This window comes from Pteropus medius, unplaced genomic scaffold (assembly GCF_902729225.1).
Source record: "Pteropus medius unplaced genomic scaffold, Ma_sr-lr_union100, whole genome shotgun sequence".
Classification (NCBI taxonomy): domain Eukaryota; kingdom Metazoa; phylum Chordata; class Mammalia; order Chiroptera; family Pteropodidae; genus Pteropus; species Pteropus medius.
This window is the reverse complement of record NW_024349803.1, coordinates 6,720,067-6,746,001: the sequence shown is the minus strand read 5'-3', so window position 1 is coordinate 6,746,001 and position 25,935 is coordinate 6,720,067. Positions and strand designations below refer to the sequence as shown.

Here is a 25,935-nt window from a genome sequence, read left to right as displayed (position 1 = left end):
GCCCTGGACCTTCACTTTGTGTATTTGTGAGCCGTGATAAGAATTATCTGAACTTTTTCTTTGCCTTAAAAGAAAACAACAAAGATGAGGCTAACCAAACAAAGGAAAGGGTAAGTAAAATCCCTCCCAAAAGATGCTCCTATGTAATTAGCAAAGCTGCTCAGAGCTGAACTTGCAGGGTGAAGGGGCAATTGGAAGTGGGGCAATTGGAAGTTGGGCTGCTTCCACTTCCAGGATGGTCCTCTTATTTTCACCGTAGTTTTTCTGTAAGGCCTTGAGATCCTGTCTGCAGAGGCAAGACCCCACGAAGCTCTGTCAGTCACAGCCAGGCTGTCACGGGCTCTAGGCATCAATGAACTCCTGCTTAGAGAACAATATTTATCTTTCTCAGCAAAGAGCCCCAATCTCATTTCCCAAATTCCTTCTATGATTTTTGTGACACAGACCTGGCAAATGGTCCAAGGCATTAGGCAATAGTTACTGATTTTATTTTTATTTTTGAAGCAGACACTTTCCTTTTCCCTTGTACCCACCGCCATACAATGTGGCTGAACTGAACACAGCAATAGGGGTTTTCACAAAATACTAGTGTTGTCACATATACGCTAAGATTCATTCACTTAATAATTTCTCAAATACTTACTTACCACCTACTATATTCCAGTCATCATACTAGATTATGAAAATGGTTGAAACAGTCCTGACACTCTTAGGCAACTCATGGGTAGGTGGGTTGTGGGGGAGGGGTCATACATACAGATAAATAAACACCAGCACAATGTGATAACAGTTAAAGCAGAGGTACGGGTTTAACACAGTGAGATAAAAACTGAGGAGTGAATAATTACCTCTAATCACCTTCCTCCTACTCCCTAGTATTTGGGGAACCCGTGACACAGAGGGTTCAGAAGATGTCGTTCAGAGTTCAGTACTGCATTACACCTACCCTGTTACAAACTTGGACACTAAAAGTAAAAATAACCACGCTGGTTTCCTCCACTTACTGCTCTCTGAGGGTGGACTGACTCTGTCTGCAGCTGTTACGATAGTCTGACAGCAGGAGATTAGACGGTAGGATGAGGTTAGGAAAAATCCACTTCTATTATCCGCCTGGAAATGTCTGATAACATTTATATCGCCCTGCTTGCGTGGAAACAACCAAAGAGTCCCTCTTTTTCTCACAGTGTGACGGAGAGGGAAGACACCTGCTGACCCAGGCTGGGGACTCCAGACAGTCAGCAGGTGGGGGAGACTGCAGATGGCTGTGTTAACGGTAGAAAAAGGAAGTACTGATCAAATTATAGGGACTTTCATTGATCTCTACCAGATTTTTAATTACAGGTGACAGGCGTAGAGTTTTTCCAACATCCCATTATTTCCTGTGGTTAGGTCATGGCCTGATTTTACACTCGGGCACAGATGATTAAGCTGCTATTAGGTGTAAACCCCTGCCCGGAACTGTTCCTTCTGACCTCATGATCTTGGGATCTAAGATGCAAGATGATAACGAGTTCCCTGTCTGGGAAAGCTCACATCTAACTTCAGTTCTGAATGTAGTTCCACATTGCCCTTGGATGACTAGCACTCCTCGATGCCAATTCGAAACACTGGCATGAGATCAGCGGCAGAGCAATGAGACTAAACAGAAAACTCCCAAAAGATAAAAAAATTAGTCTACGATAAAGGTGGTATCGGATAAAAAAAGAGTTTTCAACAAATGGTATTGGGACAGCCAATTAAGCACTTGGAAAAAATTAAATTATATATATAGTCCATTCTACATACTTGTTAGGCCCATCTCCTCCTTCTTGCCTTCCCATCTTCCTTCACTGAGCCTTGCTGCTCTTCTTTTCAAAATTTTCTTTGCTCTTCTCTTGCCTTTGCTTGTCCTGACAGATTTTAGAGTCACCGTGACCTCACCCCAAACACATCAACATAAGCAGGCCTTGCCTCTGCAATTTCCTTTTAGATGGTAGGATCTCTGCCCTTGAGTCTCTGTGGCCTTGAACTTCTGAGATGAAGTAGCAAGACTGTGATGGGGCAGAGGAGATGCAAATGCTTACCCCATCCACACTGACCTTGACACCACTCTGGGGAGGCAGCCACCTCTTCAAACACTTGAGGAAGCAACAGCCCTCGGGCTTTTCTGCCTACAGACTTTTGCCAGGAGGATTCAGAGATTTTAAGCATATACAGAACTGGAAAGAATAGTATACAAGCACCATGATCTTGCCACAGTGCTGATCAGCAAATAGCCAATCTTCTTTATTTATACTCCCTCCAATGCATTATTCTAAAGTTAATCCCAGATATCATCCTCTGGCAATATGTATGTACCTCTAAATTAACTCCTGTTAAAAAACATAGCCACGATGTTATCATACTTAAAAATAAAAATACTTCTTTAATATTTTCAAATATCCTGGTAGTGTTCAAATTCCTGAGTGTAGTCCATATACTGATATGAAATAGTTTGTTTGAATCAAGATCCATATGAATCCAAACATTACAATTGGTTGTCTCTTAAGTCACTTTTAACAAATAGGTTATTTCTCACTCACTCTTTTTCTTGTGATTTATTTGACACTGTACAGGACAAATTACAAAACTAGATAATTTGTCCTGTACAGTGTCCACGTTCTGGATTTTGTTGAGTGCATCTATACCTGGGAAATATTTTTAGGGTAAGGAATGAGACACTTTTAAAAACATATTCGGGTGTAGTGTAAAGATCATAGATTGTGGGATCAGAGAGATTTGGGTTTAGATCCTTGAACTGCGACTATATAAATTTGAATTTGAGCAAACTACTTAATCTTTATTTCTCAATTTCCTAATCTATAAAATGGGCTTGAAAAATGACAGGGCCGAGCAGGTGAATTCTAAGAAAAAAATGTTAAAGAGGCAATTACAAAAGTCTGTGATGTCCTCAGGACATAAACCAGTCATCCCATTTTTTTTCCCTCCCACGTGATTTCCGTTGCCCAGTGGAAAGCACCAGTGTGGTGGCTTCTGGGAACATTTACCCCAAAGCAGAAGTCTCCCTCTGGGCAATCTGCAGCTTTGTTTTACTGGCACAAAAGAACACTACTTGGTGAATCACTTTCTAAATTTGAAATCCAATCTGTGTCTTAATTTCTCTTGTATCATATATCAAAGTACCATCATTGACCGGAGCTTAAGAGCTTGTGACAAAGATCACACAGTCTAACTGCTTCACTTGATATATGGGAAATGGCTATCTAGAGAGTGAAATGACTTGCAGGAGCCTCCAACCGCCTGCTCTGGAAACTTCTATTCTGAAATTAGAGCCACTGGCTGTGTTTCTCCACTTTCCAAGCCGAAGCACCATCCTTCAACACATCTATTCTCCTTTTTAGTTTTAGATTTCTTCCTTGCATACATCTACCATACCATATATTCTGCTTATGTATTGTTTATTAGTCTTTTCGTGCTAGCAAGTCAGCTCCATGAGGGTAGGCGCTTGGTCTTTTTGTTTGCTTCTATATTCTCAATTCTTAGAATGATATCTGACACATAGAAGGCAATACTCCATTCACATCTGCTGGATCGAACTATGTTGTAAAAAGCCTTTTCATTTGTTACTTGGGGTATCCAACCCAAATAATCTCTCTAGCCAAAATAGCATTAAAGGTTACAAGCAATTACTATTTCTTAATGCTCTTCAGATTTCTACTCTGCTTATTTTCAAAGTCTGGTTTGGTGTTTACGTTCCTCTGATAATTTATGTTTTGTTTCCAATTTGTTATTCACTAAGCCATCTGGGCAATCTGTAAATCCATTACCCACAATTTGGAGAATCTCATTTCATATAAAAATCATATAATTGATATCTGTTAAGATCTTCAATATTTGGCAAAATCTTCCATTTCCTCCCTCTCAGGTAATGTTTATTGTTTCCTTAGCAAAGGTGGTAAAAGCTCAGCATTTTTACTGAGAGCCTGTCAAGCATCTTGTATGAAGGGAAAGGTATACATTTTTTAAAAAGCGAGTTATCATAGCAATATTGTACCAACAATCTATGTATTCCTTGGAAATACAAACCCCTTTCAATTTCTCTATCATCAGATCTAGATAAGCAGGAATAGGGCTGTGGAAACACAGAATGTTTGTCAGTTCAGGAACTTGGAATACTTTTCAATCACTTGCAATAACAGCAGCAGTTCACATTTGAATGAATCCTTACTCCAACAAGCTCAAAGGGGTTTACAGACTGTCCCATCCCAGCGGCGCTGGCATTTTTAGTGGTATTCTGCTCCCTGTCTATGATGAAAGAGGCTGAAGCAGATCGCCTCTTCTTGCACTTTCTCCCACCCATGACTTGATCCCCAGGGGTTTCAACTCCCTGGGCTCTGTCTTCTGGCTCGGTATCCACCTTTTCCTGTTCTATCAATGCTGACTCACTTGAATGGTCTTCCGGCTTTTGACTTGGCATTTCCTCAAGACCCTGTTTTTTGGCTCGCCTTTGGCCCTGCATACTGTAAACTGAGGGCCAAGTATGCCCACCTCAGGCCTGATTCAGCTCCCTGGGGACCTCACCAGCTGGGCCCTGGCTAAGCAACAGGAGAAACCTGACACTTGGTTCATTCTCAGCACATTCTGGAGGCAATGGTAAGGTCCAGGGTTTGATCACGTCTCTTTATGCACAAAGAAAAGATGTTCACACATGTTTCTATAACCCCTGCCACTGTAAGGGCAAGGTCTTCCTCAGTTTCTAAAGTTCAGACTTCTTAAGTACCAGGCAAAGTGATGTGCAACATACTCTGCAGTGTCTCGCCAGGATGGAAACAAACCGACTGACCACACAGCAGTCTAGGTGATGATGTGGGCTCTGCAGTGTATACCTTTACAACTGGGACCCAGTGGGGACTGATTTCAAAAATGGGCTTTCTTCAATTTCCATTGCAAAATACATTCTTATAAATATGGAGAATACTTATAGGAAGAAGGAACAAACTGAACACCCACAATTTTACCACCCAAAGAGAATCACTCAACCCTTTGGTACATTCCTTCCAATCCTTTTTTTTTTTTTTTCCCACGCATATGAGGATCATATTTTTTACTTTTTAAGTCCTTTTCTCCCCCTTCCTCATTTATGTGTTTCCTTTTATTCTTACTGTTATGGTGATTAATAAAATACCTAATGAAACAGGGACTCTAGAACAGTTGATTATTAGAAGCAATGTTTGTCTTTTTATTAGGGCCCTTTTTTTTTTTTTTTTTTTTTGTCATTTGTGTGTGTTTCAGGAAAGGGTAAAGGGCTTTAAGTTGTTCCTGGATCTCAGGAGCAGGGAGGTCTACTTTGAGAATATGTGCTAGCTACAGCTGCAGAGAATGTATGTATTTTTCTCTCTCTTTATAACTAGTGTTGATGATACTAATGTTCACTCAATTATGTATTCTGATTTCTCTCTTTTAACCTTCATGTGTAACAAAAATGAAGTGCTTTTGCAAACATGTGCTTCTGTGGTGTCCTCTGTCAAAGTTGGGTCAAATTTAATTTTCATTCCTTAAAGATCTGAAGTTATAAAATCCATCACTCAGACACTTCCTTGGTCTTTACTTCTGAAGGAGACCTAACTTTACATTTTCTGCTGCCACTGTGGCTGTTGGGTTTGGTGGAAGCAGCATACCAAGTGAGATTTCCTGCTGGGGTAGCTAGGAGCCTGGAAAGGGCAGGGGCCGTAGGGGTCGTGCTGTTCCTGTCCCCATCTGACTGGCTCCTCACTGAATCTGTGGCAGTTATCACAGATCTAAGTTCTGGTGGGCATGAGGACTGGGGCAAGGGACCAGGAATTTCTGTGGGGACACAGTCTGGTCCTGGCCTTGTTCCATATATCCAGGTGGGGTTTTCAAGGCCTTCTCTGCTTCAAAACCATTTAATGTGATAAAATGCTCGAAAGACTGGAGGGAGAAGGGACTCAAAAGCTCAGAATGGCTTCCTGCTCTCTTAGGCCCCCATTCAACGACTGTGTGATGATAGGCAAATCATCAAACTGCTGGTTTTTACTTCTTCATCCATCCAAACAGGATATTAATCCATACCTTTACTTTCTTGAGTAGGATATTAGGATGACGACAATACTTGTATTAAGCATTTTCTGTGTGCCAAGGCATCGTTCTAAGCACTTTCTCAATATTATCTCGTTTAGTCCTCACAACATCTTAAGGGCAGGAAACCACTATTATCTCCATATTATGGATGGTGAAACTGAGGCACAGCAAGGTTAAACAACTTTAAGGTTACATAGTCAGGAGATGGTGATGACAAAATTTAAACCAAGGCATTTTGGTTATATTACCCAAAGGAGGTATTTCCAAGAGCGTTTTGAAAGGGCAAAGGGTTATGCGAATCCAGATTACTGTCAATTGTTATTTCGGTCAGATGTATCAATAGTCACAAGCTTTGGGGGTTGGGCTAAGCCATTTCTATAGACTGGGGAATTCCAAATCCTAAAGTGATGCTACCTGTCCTCACCCCATAGACTTCCGGGGAAATTCTAATCCATCCACTAATCACTGGGATAGATTCCGTGCATCAAAGGACCAGCCCTGGACTTTTGTTGGACCAGGTGGAGAAGAGACTTTAGTGTTCAGATGACAGCTCTCTGGTGACCTAGGCTGTAATATATAATGGGGGAATGCGTAAAACTTCAGACACAAAAGTTACTTTGAGAATGAACGTTTGCCATGAAGACCTGCTATACAACCATTCCTTCCAGAATCACACATGTTCCTAGAAGTAGTCAGTCTGAGAATAGGAAATGGATCTAGAAACTGTTCCATCACTGACATCACAGCTAATAATCGGTAAGTTAGCTTTTGAAGGCAACTGATCCTCCTATTTGGATGTGTCTTCAATTAGCATCTACATAATTTAATAACAAAGCTGTCATCCTCTCCTATTAACTGGATGTTGAGATACTGATGAGAAGTGGCACACGCTTCAGATTTGTCATCATCTTTTTAATAGCCCCAAGCTATTAAAAAATATTTTTTCTCCAAGTATTACTCTTTCCAATAAAGTTGGAGCCATTTTGTGTTAAGCTGTTCTTTTATCTTGATTTGATGGAATAGAAAAAAAAAAATAAGCCCTTAAAATTCCTACGGGAACACAGCTCCATCCATTTATTCATGAACTAGCAAGGCAGGGATCAAATCGGGAAAGTCTTTGACTGGAGATATTAATAGAACAGCGGAAAGGAGTTAATCTTATATTAGATTACAGTGGATAAGAAAACTGTCATCCACTCGGTAGCAGCTTTCTCTAACTCTAATCACCCATGCATTAGGGAAAACCCTTAAATACACGTTAAAAAGGTCTTTGAGTTTTAATGCCATTATCAGTGTTCCCTTCTTAGTGGGTAGCAATTACTTGTAGTGTTGCAAGTACAGTTGTTGTTCCTCTCCCTGACAGGGACGCTGAGAAAATATCTAAGATGTTGGTTTAAAAAGAAAGTCAGAAGATTTATTAAATGTAAGGGGAACATGGTAGTTACCTAGTAGAGAAACTGAACACCACCTTGATTGGCTGATGAAAATGAACATCGACGATGGGCAGACGGACACTGGGTGCCTCCGGATGTGTCACCCGGAGAAGGACATGCCATCCCCTAAGTGGCATTGCGACTTGGAAAGCACGACACAAACAGAATTAGGTGGACACATCAGACAAAGAAAAAGCAAAGAACATTTATCTTAAAATAATTTTTAAATTATTTTCAAAACTGTAAATATATGTATTTTCTGAAATCTGATGTTTTTTGAAAATGTATTTTCAGAACTATCAATGTTATAAAACACAAAGAAAGGCTGAGGAAGTGTTCTAGATTAAAGGGACATGACAACTAAATGAATTGTGTGATTCTGGTTTGGATTCTGTTCAGGTGGAAAATATGCCATGAAGCATCGTCCACTTGGTAACACTGGAATATGGATGAGTGATGATCGTATGCGAGAGTTGTAATAACGTGAAATCTGGTGAAGTTGGTAACTCTCCCGTGGTTAGGTAAGAGAATGCATTCTCAGGAAATGCACACTGAAGTGTTTAGGGGTAATGGGCATGATATGTGCAATTTATTTTCAAATAATTTAGAGACAATTACATACACACAGAGAGAATGATAAAGCAAGTGGGCAAAAATGTTAACAATCAGTGAATATGAACAATGGGTATATGTATGCTCTTTGTATTATTCTTACAACTTTTCTACAAGTTGGAAATTATTTACAAATAAAAAGCTGATTTATAAATTCACTCAATTATGTTGCGATGTCAATTCTCCCAAAATTGACCTATGAATCTGACACAATTTCTATCAAACTCCTAGTAAGCTTTTTAGGAGAAATTAACAAGCTCATCCAAAAATTTATATGAAAATGCAAAAGACCTAGAATAGCCAAAACAATTCTGTAAAAGAACAATGATGGAGGACTTATTACTACCTGATTTTAAAACTTTCTATAAAGCCACAGTAATTAAGACAAAGTAGTACTGGCACAAGGATAGGCATATAGATCAATGAATAAGACAGAATTCAGAGAGATACAAATCCTTATATTTCTGGTCGACCGATTTTTGATAAAAGTATCAGGACAATCAATGAGGGAGGGGAAATAGTATTTCCAACAAATGAGGCTAGGACAACTGGATAGCTACATGCAAAAATAACTGAATTAGATCCTTATCTCAAACTATACATGAAAAATAACATGATACACAAACCTAAATGTAAGAGTTAAACTGTAAGATTTCTAGAAGAAAACATAGGAGAAAATCTTTGTGACTGGGTTGCTTAGAGAGTTCTCAGAAATGACATCAAATGCATAAATCATCAAAATTAAAAACTTTGTACTTTAAAAGATACTATTAAGGAAATGAAAATATAAGCCATAGACATAAATATAAGTATCAATCACAGGAGAAAACATTTGCATTATATAGATTTGTGAATACTTGCATCTAGAATATATAAAGAACTCTTAAAATTTAATAGTAAGAAAACAATCTAATTTAAAAATAGGCAAAAAATCTGAACAGACATTTCACCAAAGATGACATGTCACTTATTATATGGCAAATAAGTATATGAAAAGATGCTCGATATTATTAGCTATTAGAAAAATGCAAATTAAAAACCATGATACATATCACTTCATATCTACTAGAATAGATATAACAAAAAAGACAATACAAGCATCAGTGATGTTGTGGAGAAACTGGAATATTCTTACAGTGCTAGTGGGAATATGAAATGGTTGAGCCACTTTGAACAACCATTTGGCAGTTTAAAAGAGTTAAATGCAACCTTACCATATAACGCTGGAATTTCACTCCTAGGAATCTACCCAAGAGGAATGAAAACATATGTCCACACAAAGACATGTACATGAATGTTCACAGCATCATTATTCTTAAGAGTCAAAAACTGGACTCAATATAGATTTCCAGCAACTGGTAAATGGATAAACAAAATGGGTATATTGTACAGTGAAATACTACTCAGCGATGAAAAGGAATGAAATACTGACACGTGTGTGATGGTTAATCTTATGTGTCAATTTACCTGGGCTAAAGGATGCCCAGATAGCTGGTAAAACATTACTTCTGGGTGTATCGATGAGGGTGTTCCAAGAAGAGATTAGCATTTCAATCAGTAGACTGAGTAAAGACCACTCTCACCTATTTGGTGTGGGCATCATCTAATCCTTTGAGGTCCTGAATAGAACAAAAAGACAAATTGACCTGGGACATCCATCTTCTATTCTCAGACATTGGCACTCCTGGTTTTCAGGCCTTCAGATTTAGACTGAAACTATACCAGTGGCTTTCCTGGGTCTCCGACTTGCAGAACGTGAGACTTCTGGGCTTCTGTAATCATGTGAGCCAATCCCTCATAATCAATCGATCTATCTACCTATCATCCATCTATCTATCTATCTATCTATCTATCTATCTATCTATCTATCTATCTATCTATCTACCTACCTATCTACCTATCATCCATCTATCTATCTAGCTAGCTAGCTAGCTAGCTAGATAGCTATCTGTCTGTCTGTCTGTCTGTCTGTCTGTCTGTCTATCTGTCTATTCATCTATCTATCTATCTATCTATCTATCATCTATCTATCTATCTATCTATCTATCCATCCATCCATCCATCCATCCATCCATCCATCCATCCAGCCAGCCAGCCAGCCAGCCAGCCAGCCAGCCAGCCAGCCAGCCAGCCAGCCAGCCAGCCAGCTAGCTAGCTAGCTATCTATCTAGCTAGCTAGCTATCATCTAGCTATCATCTCCTATTGATTCGATTTCTCTGGAGAATCCTAATACAATGCTGCAACATGGATGAACTTCAAAAACATTATGCACAGTGAAGAAGCCAGATACAAAAGATTGTATATACTGTGCCATTCCATTTATATGAATGTCTAGAAAAGGTAAATTTATAGAGAAAGCATGCATATCAATGGTTGCCTAGGGCTGAAGGCAAAAGAGAGGTGCTGCAAATGGGCATGAGGAAACATTTCAGGGTGATGGAAATGTTCTATAACTGTACTGGGTGATGGCTGCGCAACCCCATACATTTCTGAGAATCACAGAACTAAATCCTTGCAATGAGTAAATTTTATGGTAATTTATACTTCAATAAAGCTGTTTTAAAAATAATTATAACCAAATTCAGAAGGAATATGTAATATATAAGGCGACTTTCACTCTGTCAGACTGTTCTTATACGATTATGGCTGAATCAAGATGTCGACCACTGTTTGGGAGTGAGATGACCACAGCCCTTTTATGGAACATGTAGGTAAGATAAAGAATTGAGCCAGGCATAATTTACCAGGCATTGTGGTTGTTCCTTTTCTTACATTATTCTATTTAATTACCACGACAGCCAGTGAAGTTGATTAATTATTCCCATTTTGCAGGTTTGGGCTCAGAAGTTGTTAGGATGTCAGAGCTATGTTAGTATAGCTTGATGAAGCTAAATCTCATATCATGAGACATATTGGAAGTAACAGCTACCATTGACTTACGTAGCAAGACATGGGAAAAGTAAAGTCCCGAGTCAGGAATAATTATAAAGTCAGAAACTATATTAACAGAAAGATACTTCAACTTCCTACTTAGGCAGAAAGGAAACAGCAATGAAATTACTATATAATCCATTTGTATTTCCAATAGATTTAAAAAGTCTACAACAAAGTAATCAATTAAAATTAAACTTCTTTGATATTTCATTATGATAGTAGTCAAATTTTTCAAAGTAAACTGTCACATAATTAATTACATGTGATTTGGTCTTCATAAATCAACTTTGGATTAGTAAATTAATAGAATTCACTTTAAGGGTATATGTGGTTGTTTAATGGCTAAGGTAGGCTTTCATGTTTCATTAAGATTGCATAATGAATGAATAAATAATGAATAAACAATGACCAGATTCCTTTAGTGCTTAGGGCTCCTGATTTTAGAAGAGGGACATCAGGAAGTTATTTTCAGAACTATACTGATTCAGCAACTTATTACACTAATTTTCTACACATAGTGAAATGTTTAGGAAGGCACCAAGGAAGAGTTGTTTTTGGCAAATCTCAATAAAGTTCATTATCCATGAGATTTGCCGCTATAATGAAACACTTCCTTTGAAAAGTCCAGACCTTGCCCACTTACTTCTTGTGAGTGACATCTGTTCCCTGAGGGGACCCTGACTGACATGGCTGATGTAAGCCAGGCAGAATATGCAGCATGTGTGTCTTCCAAAAATGATGGTTAACAATAAAATGTACATAAAAGTGTTTGCAAAAAGACAACTCTAAATAATGTATAAATGTATACGATGATTATTCTTGAGATAGCTACCACCACTGTCAGCTCTAAAGGATATCTGTTTTGATAATTAGAGTTATACTATAGAATTGAAGATGAGTGTTGTCATGGAAAACCTTCCCATAGAACAGTTTTATTATCAAACAGCCCTCTGGCTCTGATCATATTTCTTGGACAACTTCAGCCTCTCCTAGCAGAACTTGTCAAGAGTTAAAGACAGGGCAGATGGGTATGAGGTCTACTGTTCTGTCAACGACCTCTTTTTAGACTTGAGGGTCCATGAGGAGCTTAGTAAGAGGAGCATGAGGCTTTATACTATTCTCATTCTTGAGGGCAGGTATGACACATGTAAGGGGGTGATCCAGGGATGTCCAACATCACAGGATAATGCTGAACCCGAGGGTCAATACTACTTGAAGATTACAGTAAAAACATTCTAATATTAAATGTGGATTAGAATAAAAATTCAGAAGACTCATGAAATTTTACCTTTTTAATGAGTGGCTTTGGAATATGTCTCCAGTCCACCAAGTGTTTAAATTCCCCGATACATGACATTTGGCAATGTATGTGCACACACGTGTGTACACACATGATGCTCTTGTGGTCCCACTGATGTGTCAGTTTCAGTTTTCATTGAGATAATGAGCAGAGAAATGCCTCAAATCACACATTCCAGCTTCAGACAAAGTGGCAAGATCATAGATTCAGTGGATGTAAGATGTAAGGACCTTACAGATCCCGTTCCCGCTGCATCTCCCTTCCTTGGCCATTCTATAGCTGAAAACACTTAGGTCTAGAAATGCAATGCCATTCTCCTGGTCTTCCCTCAGGGCAGAGGGAGAGGCAGGGGAGGGAGCCAGGTCTCCTGACCCCATGGCTGGTGGGCCCCGAGCACTCATAGAGCAGAGCGCTTCTTGAGCTGCAGCCACGTTATGTGCAAATCAAGACACCAAAGGACAATGAGGAAGAATAGATAATGTAAAGCTTAACACATGGTTTTAATGTGTGTATATTTGTGCTGGGCTTTGAATATTAGGAACATGGAACCAAATGCAATGAAAATGATGGTTAGTCAGTACAGGTTTGCAGAGCCTATGGAACTGAAAATGACTGTGCTAAATGCTTTTCTATTACTTGTCTCTTCCCTTAATCCCATCCAAACCATCACTTTTATCTCCTAAATATGCATTGTTAAGAATTCCCCAAAGTGATTATTAACAAGTGAGCCAGCCAGTGCTTGTAAACCATTTTACAAACACAAAAGGCTCTGCAAATGTTTATTCTCATTACTGAAGCTAATTCAACAACAGCATGATATAGTCTTCCCAGATAATGCTTTCTAGCAATGCTAACCGTGCCTGAACTCTGGTTAAACCTGTCAGGTAAGCTGGGGAAAGAGCATTTTCTGTGTTGAGACAATCAAAATGACCAGGTATGAGCCCTGCACTGCTTGGAGTTATCCTTTCAAGCCTGTGTCCTGTGAACTACATGCTGCTACTGCATAAAATGCTTCAATGTTCTTTGGGTCCCATGTGCTGATCTTGAAAGATGGATGGCTTTTCTTGAGGCAAACTGCTTAGTATTAGAACTGACTGTAAGCTTGCTGGCTGTGTACCTGGGCATCCAAGGGAAACAGAATGGGAGATCTTTCTGATATTGCCCTTTACGGTTCCTTAAATGCTCTGGGAAAACCAGCCACTAAAACAATGATGCCTCTTACATCACAAAACAAACAGTAGACCCTTTGCTTGAGTGTGTGTATCAAGATCTGTATTAACTATACTTTCTTATCTACTGTATTCTTATGCTCTGGCACCGGGCTTTGCAGACCTGAGGAAGGAGTGTCCCTGCCAGGGTTAGCTAATTCCTAGAGATATTGAGGTTGTCTGTGAGCCTGGCTTTGATATGCAGACCAACCAATCCTGAGTCCATACTCCCACTCACCTCTTTTCATCAGGCCCTGGCAGTACAGGATACTATTCCTCTGCCCTAATCACCCTAGAGCCAGGTACTTGGAAACTAGAAACCACCCCTATTGGCCAGAGCCCACTATAATTATTTAAACTAGCCAATCCTGAACCTGTCTACTTTGATTACCCTGCCTCGCTCATTCCTCTTTATGAAAATCACAATAAAGACTCTCACCCATGCTCCCCCTTTGCTCCTTCTGCCTCCTGACTGACCCGGGTGCTCCCGTGTGGCCCTGTGTGGCATGCTGTGCCTCCTGTTTCTAGGGTTCTGTGAGTGTAAACTTCTTCCTTCATGGCAGTCATTTCCATGTCTGTGTGTCTCACCAAACCTTATCAAAGCAAATCCTGGGTACATTTTAAAACAGAGTCCCTTATCCAGTTTTAGCCATAGTCAGCAAACAGGAGTAGAGGTGGCAAATTTGCTCTTCTGAACACGTCCCCAATTTCTCTTTGCCTGGGACTCTGCTGCTTCAGGGTGGCAAGAGGTCACCAGGCATTCAGCCCCTGGATAGTAATCACTCTTTCAGTTCTTATTTACTTAAGAGTTTATTTTATATGGCCCAACTTCCTCCTCTTAACCTCCTAACAACAACAAAACCATTCTTTATCTTTTGAACACCTTTGAAGCTTTCCATGACTTATTAAATGACACAGTAAGCTATGGAACAAGGGAAGACATGGACCTGTGAGGTAGCCTGTGCCAACGACATACTTCACTCGGGCCTCATTGGCTCATTACAATTTCCTAAAACTTAGGGCGAAAAATCAGCTATTCCTATTTTCTCCTCACTCTCACATTCCACCTCTTCCTAATTTTCATATATATCACTTCTGTGCAGTAGGAAGACCATTTAAAAATGTGCTAATGATATGTGATAATTACATTTATAATTGGGGAGAATGGGGAACAGATGTATGATTGCTAATACTGGGAAGGTCCAGGAGAGAGAGAGAGAGAGAGAGAGAGAGAGAGAGAAAGTGTGTGTGTGTGATATTATTATTGTGTGTGTGTGCCGTGTGTGTGTGTGTGTGTGTGGTTGAAGACATATACTCTGGCCTGGGGAAATGGGAACCACATTCGGTCTCTGCTATTTATGGTATCATCCCGGGCAAAGAAGAACAGTGGGCCTGTGTCATAAATGAGAAAAAGCATAGAAATGCCCTATGATCCACTAAGATTTCCAACGGTTTTGGTCCAATGTCATCCCAAAACCTTAAGTATGACTTGACTGACCTAGGTGGACCAAGGGGTGGAAGGGCCACGATGTCCATGAGCTCTTCCACTCTAAACCATCCTCTAAATGAATGTACTGCATAAGGAAAGATCTGTACTCATTGTGCAAATGCAGCTTTAAGACAAACCCTCTTAACACTCCATTCCAAAAAGACCACCAACACCATCTCCATTGACCTCCAAATCAGCTTCTATCTACGGGATGTCAAAACATCCAGATTAAAAGACAAAGGCTAAACTCGCTGACTGGTTGGTTAATCTATTTGCCACTGAAGAGATATTCTGTTTTTATTTTCCCCACTGAAATAAATATAGACAATTTGTTTCTCTTGCTTAAAGAGAGGCTTCCTGGTTACCAGGTCACCCAGGAGGCATTGAGCAACATCAGGCTGCAACACATCATCAAATATGTGAAGTCTTCACCTTCAATTCACTAAACTGCATGTGAGCTTTATAATTTCCCTTTACTGTACATAGACTACACTGGCCATAAATCAAGCACTAACAACCTCACAAAAAATGTCCTTTCTCTGCAGGGTTCAGTTTTCCCCAGTGGGAATTGTGTAGGACTGCCACCTCTGTCCACTGGCTCAAAAAAGAATGGAGCAGACAGCTCTCTTGGAAACCTATCCTAAACAAGTAATTTGAAAGAATGAAAATGCCATGCGCAACAGGATGTTCTTTGCAGTTATTTATAAGAAACTACGAGCATCCTAAATATTAAGCAGTAGAAAGGTAAATAAAATGTCAGCATTGCATAGTGGTTATGAGCACAGAAGAGCATATGTCTGTCTCTGCTGCTTACTTACTGTGTGATCCTAGGCAGGTTATCTAACTTCTTTGGGCCTCGATTTCCTCATCTATAAGATGAGCCTAATAGAGTTGTTAGGCATGTGAAATGAGTCTGTATTTATAGATATTATAAAGATGAAATGAGTTAATATATATTATGATATTTAAGTACCTAGAGCATAGGAAACATTATGTAAGGATTTGATAAACAAAGTGGTACCTTTTCTAGATGGAGAATTTTGCAGCTTTTACAAAGATCATTAACAAGGCTATACAGCAATGAGGAGAATGCTTATATTAGAAAAGGTCCCATGAAAATCATAAGTACTCTATGTAAAATACAAATACGAACATTAACTAAGGGACTACATCAAATGAAAATAGTTGCATTAGGATTGAGATCTTCCGTTTTTCAGACATTTTATATAGCTTTTCTAAGTTTTAGGGAAATTTTGACAAGGATTGGTGAGGGATAGTGGTAGGGAACAGTTTTTCTGGGCCTGTGATTGAAATGGATCACCTGATCCTTCTGGCAGAGCTGGGAGAGTTGTCTGCTCTACCCAGAATTAATAGAAACCAACTTATAAGAATATCCCCCAAAAGGGAGATAAATGGGAAAAGAGAAGTTTCAGCAGCCAGGAGCTGGGGTAGGGGATGGGGAAGGGACTAAAGTCAGTGGACTGGCACTTCCTTTCTACCTACTCTCTGATTGGCTAGGGGTGTGGTCCATCAGGGGAGGGCGGGAACTCAGGGCATCTTAGCAGGTTAGATGGACAAAGAGATCAAAGTATTTGATCAAGGTAAGGAGAAAATACCCTCATTTGTCAGAGGCTTGTCCATAATTAGTGAAATAACTGACAAAAGAAATAAACACTCATACCGAGCATCCCACTCTCTCCTCCTCTGACCTTGATATCTCATCAGCCTTTACCAGGAAGGCAGATTCTTCCCCAGGATAAAGCAACATAATAGAGCAGTCCTGCCCTTTGTGTTTGCCCCACACCCCCTTTTAATCTCCCTTCTCATAAGCAAAGGCTCTCAAGGCTAGAAAGGAACCTTAGAGATTGCCTCAGCCAGTGGTCCTCAAGGCTGGCTCATAGCTTATTCTTGGGGATTTAAAAAATATAAAGGTCCTGATAGGAAGAATTAACATTGTTAAAATGTCCATACTACCCAAAGCAATACAGATTCAATGCAATCACTATCAAAATAACAATGGCATTTTTAACAGAACGAGAACAACTAATCTTAAAATTTATAATGAACCGCAAAGGACCTCAAATAGCTACAGTAATCCTGAGAAAGAACAAAGTTAGGTATACCACAATACCTGATGTCAAACTATACTACAAGACTATACTAATCAAAACAGCATGGTACTGGCATAAAAACAGACATGGAGATCAATGGAACAGAAATAAACCCATGTCTATATAGTCAATTAATTTATGACAAAGGAGGAAAGAATAAACAGTGGTGTAAAAGACAGTCTATTCAATAAATGGTGCTGGGAAAACTGGACAGATACATGCAAAAAAAAAAAAAGAAAGAAAAAGAACTAGACCACTTTCTTACACCATATACAAGAATAAATTTAAAGTGGATTAAAGACTTAAATGTAAGGCCTGAAATCATAAACATAAACAGTAAAATCTCTGACATTGCTCTTAGTAATATTTTTTTCTGATATATTTCTTTGGACAAAGGAAACGAAAGAGAAAATAAACAAATGGACTATATCAAACTAAAAAGTTTTTGCACAATAAAGGAAACCATCACCAACATCAAAAGATTGGAGTTCTAGCAGTGCAATTGGTTAGCATGCAGTACTTTTAACAAAACAAAAAGACAGCCTACTGAGTGGAAGAAGATATTTGCCAATGATATATCCGATAAGGGGTTAATATTCGAAATTTAGAAAGCACTCATACAATTTAACACCAAAAAAACAAGCAATCCAATTTAAAAATTGGCAGAGGACCTGAACAGACATTTCTCCAAAGAGGCCATACAGATGGCCAACAGACATATGAAAAGATGCTCAATGTCACTATTAATCAGAGAAATGCAAATTAAAACCGCCATGAGATATCACCTCACACCTGTCAGAATGACCATCATCAACAAATCAACAAACAACAAGTGCTGGTGAGGATGCGGAGAAAAGGAAACCCTCGTGCATTGTTGGTAGGATTGCAAACTGGTGCAACCACTAAGGAAAACAATATGGCGTTCCCTCACAAAATTAAAAATAGAACTACTTTATGACCCAGCAATTCCATTTCTAGGTATTTATCTAAAGAAATCCAAAACTCTAATTCAAAAAGATATATGCACCCTTATGTTCACTGCAGTATTATTTAGAATAGCCAAGATATGTAAGCAACCTAAGTGCCCATCGATAAACAACTAGATAAAGAAGTTATGGTACATGTATATAATGGAATGTTATTCAGCCAAAAAGAATGAAATCTTACCATTTATAATAACATCGATGGACATAGAGGGTATTATGCTACTGAAATAAGTCGGAGAAAGACAAATACCATATGATTTCAGTTATATATGGAATCTCAATAAACACAATAAATGAACAAACAGAACAGAAACAGACTCACAGAATAAACTGATGGTTGCCAGATGCAAAGGGGGTTTGCGGGGTAGGTGAAAAAGGTGAAGGTATTAAGAAGTACAAATTGGTAGTTACAAAATAATCATGGAGATGTAAAGCACAGGGAATACAGTCAACAACACTGTGATAACTGTGTGGTACCAGGTGGGCACTAGACTTATTGGGAGGATTACTTCATAAATTACTTGTCTAACCACTATGCTGTACACCTGCGACTAGTATACAACTAAAACAATACAGGTTCCTGGGCTTTAAGAAGTGATAGCTCTGGGGAGGAGCTCAGGATTCCGCATTTGTAATCTCTCTCCACCTCCAAGGTGAATCCCACTCGTGTGTGGAAATCGTAAATCACCAAGATCATTTTACTAAAATGGTATAGTAAAACAAAGCTTGCCTTCTTTTTTTCTACCTCTCGGTCACTTCCTATTTTCTCCTCTACCTTCATCCCAGTTCTTCTGTCCTCCACTATTTCTCTCGAAATCTTTCCCTCTTTTTCTGAGCTGGGATTGGCATCTTTTTTGTTGTTGTTTTAGCATTTTATTTCATAGTAGTTTTTCCATGCCAACTTTGAGCTTCTGAAACTATTTTATTTTATTAATTTATTTATTTTTCATGGTAATGTTTGTTAGTGAAATCCATTAAGTTTCAGCTGTATACTTTAACAGTAAGGCATATATATATTTACACTGTATGTTCACCTCCTATAGATTTCTTTCTGTCACTCATATTTGATCCCCTTAACCCCATCTACCTCCTCTTCCCCCATCCCGCCCCCTACCCTCTGGTAACCACTAGCGTATTGTCCATGTCCATGAGTCTGTTTGTTTGTCCTGTTCATTTGTTGCTTTTAGGTTTATATCCCACATATAAGTGATATCATGTGATTTTGAACATTTTCTGTCTATCTTATTTTGCTTAGCATGATAGAACTGGCATTTTCAACTACAGAAATGAAAATTCCAATTGGGGGAAGGGAGGCTGACAACCTATTGTCACTAACAAACATGCTGGCATTGTTCCAGGTTAGCCCAACATCCTGACATCTGTCTCAGGAAGAGAGAAGTATGCCCAAGCCATGCACGCATCTGTCCTGGTAACTATGAAGGGACACAAAGAAAACACTCTAAATTAAATTCGAGTGAGCTATAGGCCTAATGAGCATTATTAGTGTAGCGGCATGCATTTAGGAAAAACCAACCGTTAGCCTAATATTGTTTTGACTTCCTTCGGAGACCAAGAGGATCTGAGTGGTTCAGCTCAGGTCTGGGCCTTGTTCTACTCTCTTGATTGGATATCTAAGGACTGGGCCCCCCGCTCCCAAAATGGAGACAGTAAATCACCAGGGGTCCATCATTCTTACTGGTTTCTACTCTCTATTCTTCCTCCCACCTAATGAGAAAGCTGTTTGCTTAGATTCTACACATTTGAATCAGTTGGATATACCTTCTTTCAGACCTTGTTTCTGGCAGTCATCTTGACATTCCTCCCCATGTTTGCTCCTGACCTTTCTGTGCCAGCCAGCCCTTGGCCCCACTGCCCAGCAATGGCCTCCAACAGCCCCTGCCCTGCTCTGCTGGCCCTTGCTATGTCAGTGGCCTTGGCTCAGGCAGGTCCCTCTTCTGACCTGTCCATCTCCCCATGAGGGGTGGGACAGAGATCTGGAAAAACGTAAGGCCGATGAAAATGTCAGATTATTTCTTTTTATTAAGTTTTGTTTGTTTGTTTGTTTTGTTTTTTGCAGCCTAGCAACTTGGTATTAATACTTTAATACTTATATGTCACTTCTCAGTTAGCAAGGCTACTTGATATTTTGAGTTTTGGAAATACAGGCAGAGAGAGATGAGATCTCTTTGTGCATCAGATTTTTCATGCATTTTGTGTGTAAATATAAATCTCCTGAGAGTGCTAAGCACCTTGCCTCTTGTGTGTGTGTTTAATTCCTGTTTTAGTGATGTAAGGCTATTTTATATGTAATGAACTCAAAAAAGTAAGGGCTTTGGGGGCCAGGTACTCTGAGATTTAAACTCAAACTTCGCTAATTCAATAGCTTTAATGTTTCTTCTATTACTCTGGCTTAGTTTGTTTTTTGTCTGCCTTTAATATTTAGTAAAATTCTTTAAAAAACTTAAACATGACTAAGAGAAAAACAAGAAAAAAAGGGACTTTTGTTTATGTTTGAACCAGAGTGTTAAGGGTGAACGCACATTCAAACATTAGACATACTAGGAGCAACAGGAGTTAAAATAAGACAAGGGAGACTTTTGGAGAAATAGTTTGGACCAGATCCCTTCTCAGTCTTAAAATGCCCTGTCTTGTTCTTTCATTTTAGTAAGACAGGTTGTTCCCTTATAGTCAGTCCCTTTACCCTGTTGGCTATAAAACGTTTGTTTTCATTCAGGGGGCCCTGGTGACTGTGCTCACTTCATACAGTTTTCTCTTTAGTGGGCCCGGATACAATGTTGGCATCGCTTATCCAACAGCATTGCCTCTGGCTTATATTTATTTATCCCTCTGTAGTGGATGAAGCAAAGGAGTGTAACCAAGTTGTCCAGCAGCCAGTGGTGGCCCCAGCGTTGCACTCATTATCTCCCTCCTGCTCTTTGTGACCCTCAGATATAGGAGGAACCTGGACTGGATGTTAGGACATCCTGGATATCAGGCTTATTTTGCCAAAGAATGCTCTCGGGCAAGTCACTGGCCACTTCTGCCCTTCATTGGAAAGTGAGGGAGTTTTCTAGATAACAGTAATAACAACAATTGACCCTGACATTGGGCTTTATGCAGAGAGCTCACATAATGCTTTCAGATTTTATTTCATGCTCATGACTTTTTAGGTAGGCGTATGTGTTATCACCATTTCCATTTACAGATAAGGAAACTGTGGGCCAAGGGGTTACCTAATGGGCTCAAGGTCACATGGCTAGACAATGGAGAGCAGGATCTTCCCTGCCCACTTTTCCATCGCTCCTTCTAGAGGAGTTGCTCTCAGAGGCCTCTTCTAGATCTCAAATGATATGATTCTCAGGGTTCAGTGCAAACTCTGTCTAGTTTCACCAAAACATTTGGATAACTTATACTAATCTCCAACCTTGTCCTTGCTATGAAACGAACATGAGAAAAGTGTTTATGACCTATATGCTAATAATATCTATAACCTTAGCATCCCAAGTTTTATCTAAATTCATCATTTCCCCATAATTTGTTGTTACAAAAGTACATAACGGGGAGTAGCTGAAAACATAGCCTTTAATGAACTTGATAAAATGCTTTTGCCCACAGTAACACTCCTAGAGTTGATGAAATTTGATTTCAGGCTAAGAGTGTACATTATTCGGTTGGTGGTTCGGCTCTCATTAGACTGAAATGACACATACATTCATTTCTTTAAAAACAGTTCTTCAGGAAACAGTAAAGACATATGGATGCTTGAAATCTCATAAATCTGAAATTACCCCAATTGTGCATCAGCCAACATCGTTAAAGGGAATGGGCTGGCCTACCATTTCCTGAACTTCACCATTTCGGTAGTAGCCATTTAATAAAAACTGATGTGCATTTAGTTTTAATTAGTTTCCATCAACAGTGATAAAAATTTAAAAAGTAATCAAGCAAATGCAACAGAAATACATCTCGATATTGCTACTTGGGAAGTAAATGGATTCTATCCTTTTGCAGATAAGAGAATTATCACAGGAGGCAAAGCCCCCATCTCTAGAAATAACCCTCATGCCAGTATTCAAATTAAATTGTCCAGAAATAATCATATTTGAAGGAAGTAGAGAAAACATCATGAGATGAGTCATCATGAGGTGATGGCTCTGTGACATAACACTGTGCAGTTTTGTGGTTTTATAGGTTTCTTTGGCTTCTCAACTCTAAATTGGAATTTTTTAAAAAAGCAAAACCAATAACACAAAAACGGTGGTTTCACTTTTATTACCACATTTTTTGGGGAGAAGTTCAAAGAATTCTAGAGTCTTATTTCTTTCTATTAGCTCCAAACAGCTGTAGGGCTGGAAGATTTTTACTGGACAATAAAATTTTTTTCCTTACGTTTAATACTATCACTTTCCTTCTGCCTAAAGATGCCTTGTATTTTTATAAAGAGAAGGAATACAAATGCTTATATTCAAAAAGCATGTCTAGTAAATTAAATTCACTCAAGTCACATGAGAAAAGGCACAGAGGACTAAATATTTCAGAGAATAGAAAATTAATATTCATACCCAACGAATTCAAGATCTTCTGCATACCAGTCTGGTATACCTTGGCAAGAGGATCGCAGTGTTCCAATCTGTAGCAACTTCCCTCAGGGTGGTTGATTTCTGTTACCAGCTGCTGTTGGAAGTAATTCTAACATTCAAGTTGACAATTCGCTAGCTCTTCTGTTGTACTCTGAGATGACTGTCCCTGCTTCCAATCTAAACTAGATCAGACTCTATAAGAAGAGTCTTCGATTATGTAAAAAACTTTACACACAAGATGCGGGTATGTTCTACTCCATTTCACTTACGTGAGGAAAGAGGAAATGGACGTCAGCTGCACAAAGGATGCTCATGCTTGACGAGTTAGCCAGCGAAACCACTCCAGGTCTCCTTCAGGAAGGAACTAAAAATAAAGGGTCCTAATGTGTTAGGTGCTTAAAAGTTGGCTCTGGAGAAGGGCAGGAAGTTGGCGAGGTGAACCCTTAAAATCCATTCCAACTCAGGAACATGTATTGTGTTAATTTTTGGCCTGAAGTGCATCTAATCCAGTGCTGGACAGTGTCCAAACTCATTCTTTAGTAGCCAACATTGGTTACTCTGTGCCAGGCCCTGTGTTAGGCTTAGGGACAGGTATAAAGAAGGTTTCTGCCTTCGAAGAGTGTAATAAAGGCTTTCATGGGGGGAAATGCTAACTTCTTCAATGGGAACCCAAAGAAAGGCATGACTGACTCCATCTGCAGATTTAGTGTTGAAGAAAGCTGGGGCCCAGGTTCTTTGATGAATGGTAGCTGGTCTAGATGAAAAGGCTTTCAATGAGAGTTAACATTTCCTGAAAGGTACCTACTGGTAAATTAATTCTTTGTGTCTCAGAAAAAGCAACTTGTCTTACAAGGTTAAATTATGCAATGTTCTGTTCTCTATTGTTCTTAAGAAATAGTACCGCATTTATAGTATACATCCATTTTCTCAAAGTTCCATTCACATAAGATCTCACCCATTTTTCCTGGCTGCAGAAAGTCAAGCATACTATTATGCCAATTTTATAGAAAGGGAACTGAGACATAAAGAATGTCTCATTTGACCAGGTTATTTGGCTGAAGTTAAACAAGTAAGTAGCACATGAAATAGAACTAGAAGCCAAGTATCTCCTATCTCAAGCCCAGAGCCTTCCATGGACTTTAAGTTGAAAACAAATTCAGAATTATACAACAGGGGAATTGTGGCTACAGAAGAGGAGAGGACTTGGTGCTTAAGAAGACTTGGTGCTTGAGAAAAACTTTATGATGAAAACTGTCTCCAGGTTTCCCATGGTGAGAAGGCTAAAAACCACACGAATTCGCTGCCAACTGCAGAGCACTTGGGGTGGGTTGCTCGTGCCTGATGCATTTTATCAGCAGCCGAGTTCCAAGCTATGTTGTTTCTCTCTTATTCTTTGCCAAAGCAAAGAATAAACAAGAGGTAGCCATGGTGGGATCAAAGGAAAGCTCGAGACCAACCTAGATTCTGGCGATGGGCCTAATGAAGACTGGGCAAGGAACCCGCCACCCAGTGAGGCAGAAACAGCAGAACTGGAGAGAAGCTTAGCAAAGAAACCATTATTAAAAGAATTCTTATTAAGAATGCCGATATTTATAAAACAGCATCCTCCCCATCTGAGTACTTTTTTGGAGCACGGTTTGAAAACCTGCATTCTCTTGAACTTGCCACACAAACTCCCTCTTCTATATTTGTCCACGTGGCATTTTATATCCACGTGCAAAAAGAATTCTATTATTCCTTTTGCCAATCTGGTAAACTTCTACTCACCCTTCAAGAGTCCCAAGAAGTGCTTTCTAACAGAATCATCTGAGGCAACTGTTAAACACAACAAAGTCACGGCCGCATCCCAAATGTACTAAATCCAGATTTCTGTTGTTCTTGAGCAACTTACAAGGACTCAGATAAGCAGTCAAGACTGGGAACTACTGCAGATCCTGCACTGCAGAATGGTCTTTAACAAGAGATGATTTACAGTGGGACTAACTCTAAGGGTTTGGGGAAGGTGAGAAGGTGGTTCAATCTGGGACTGTAACTTGCCAAGAATCCGGTGCTGAGAAAGGCCAAGATGGAAAGCAAAGGAGCTGAAAGGGCTCCAGATCCCTTCAGGAACTCTGCCCTCTGAGTCTGATGGCTTCATTAAGGACACAGAAGTGAGACGACCAGCAAGCTGAGGGACATCCAGGAAGCTTATAATCGACAAATCCACAATTTTCTCTTGGGTGAGGCTTACGGAAATTCCAAAGCTCCATGAAGGTTGCAGGTGTCCCATAAAAAGATTTAATGGTGGTGATTTAAACTTAAAAACAATTCTGATATTTCCATTTACAACGGTTTTAAAGGTACCCTACGGAAAACAATCTACTGCCCGTTTGATTGATGATTCTAATTGCTATTAACATTTTTGGTATTGACTTCTGCATATTATCCATTGTTCAATTAAAAAAAAATCCCCTCATGGCCCTTCACGCCCATCTTCATAAAACATCTCCATACGAAAGCAAAATATTGTTATTATATGAGCAGCTGGTGTTAGTACAGTGTAGATCCCATTTAAAACAGCTACACATTTTGCTAGTGTCATTTAGCATCTCAAATGATAACATGACTCTTATCCACATAAAATCTCCAAGCCCTTCTTCATTTCCCATTGTAATTGAGGTACAGTAATACAGAGCTAGGGTGATTACTTATGACCTTTGTTCCCTCACCCTCCAAGTTCAGGTTCCTCTAAAAACAGTGAAGTCAGGTAATCCACAGGGAAGAAAAGTATACACTGTTTTCCTTTTTCATTTATTTATCTGGTGTAGAATAGTTCCATTAATTTTCTATTTGTTGTACAACTTAACTCGAGGGCTCTGTTTCTGAATGTTTTGTTAAGCGATAACTCAGTGGCTGACAGTTCTCTCTTACGTCTTTCACGTCTTTACCCAACAACTGTTATCTCAGTGAGGCTGTCCCTGGCCGTCTTGTCTAAATTTCACCGTCTTCCCTCTCTACCCCAGTTCCTATCCCCCTGGCTTGCCTCTGCCCATTCTTAGCACTTATCACAATCTAAATATAACACGTTTATTAATTGTTAATTTTATTTTCTGTTTTCCCCATCAACATATAAGCCCTATTGGGGCAGGGATTTTTGTGTCTTGTTCACTGCTGTATCTCGTGTCTAGCACAGCACCTGGCAAATAGCACGTGCTTAATAAGCA

The 25,935-nt window shown here is 39.4% G+C and overlaps 1 protein-coding gene across 11 annotated transcripts in view; it reads right to left on the bottom strand.

The window, feature by feature from the left end:
- Positions 1 to 25,935, bottom strand: part of TMEM108 (transmembrane protein 108) — a 482,840-nt gene that overhangs the window by 56,125 nt on the left and 400,780 nt on the right. The window lies entirely within an intron of this gene.